Consider the following 1,079-nt stretch of genomic DNA (forward strand, 5'->3'; position numbering starts at 1 on the left):
TATATATATATATTAGGATAGATATACAGCTACTTTCTCTTAGTTCAATGAGAAAAAAGATTTGTACTAATATTGTTCAGAGAAGTTATCATGTCTGCATCTTGTGCTCTGAATAACTACTATGAAGACAACAATATGTAACATATTAATTATTTTAAATGTCCTACTAACCTGTTTTGAAACTGTCTCATTGATATTTCTTTCTCATTAAAATTAATAAAATATTAAAAAGACTGGGTACAATAGCTTACTGTGATATGTGTTTATTAATTTTTAAATATTTTATTCATTTATTTATTTGATACAGGGTCTAGATGCACAGCTCAGACTCATAGTGATCCTCCTGTCTCATCCTCCCCAGTCCTGGGATTACAGGCATGCACTACCACACCCATTTTCAGTTTTGGTCGCCTACTTTACATGGGGCCAGCACATTATGTGGTACCAGGGATCGAACCCAGGTCTTTGCACTTGCCAGGCAGGCTCTTAGACCGTTAAGCTATCTCCCCTGCCTTATACTTATTAATTTTCAGCTGTGCCATAAAACCATTCTGTGTCACCATTTTCAAATTCATATGGTCTTTATTTCTTGTCTTAACTTCTTCCTTGGCTTTTCTGTTGGCCACAGTGAAAACCAGTCTCCTCAGGTGCCACTTCATGAAAGAGATGGTAAGCCCACATTGCACAAGGACATGGGCAACTCCTAAAGTGACAAAAGAATAGTAATGAACCAAAAGTCATTGAAATTTTCTATTTCTCCATGATTCACTTTGAACAGATCTTTGAGTTGAACTCTGACTCAGTTATTTTTTTTATTATTTTGTATTTTAGGGAAGGGTCCACAGGGTGTTCAGGGTCTCACTACTAGATCAGACTCATAGTGGTCTGTCTGTTTACAGCCTCCCAAGATCTGGGATTACAGGTGCACGCCACCATGCACAGTCTTCTCCATGATTCACTTTGAATAGGTTGTATATTTCTTGGAATTTGTCCATTTCATTTAGGTTGTCCAACTGCCTCACATACAATTACTAACAATATTTTTTTCTTGAGTATAACTGAAAAATAAAAAATATTTA

This window comes from Octodon degus, unplaced genomic scaffold, assembly GCF_000260255.1.
Source record: "Octodon degus isolate 3935 unplaced genomic scaffold, OctDeg1.0 scaffold00171, whole genome shotgun sequence".
Taxonomy (NCBI): Eukaryota; Metazoa; Chordata; class Mammalia; order Rodentia; family Octodontidae; genus Octodon; species Octodon degus.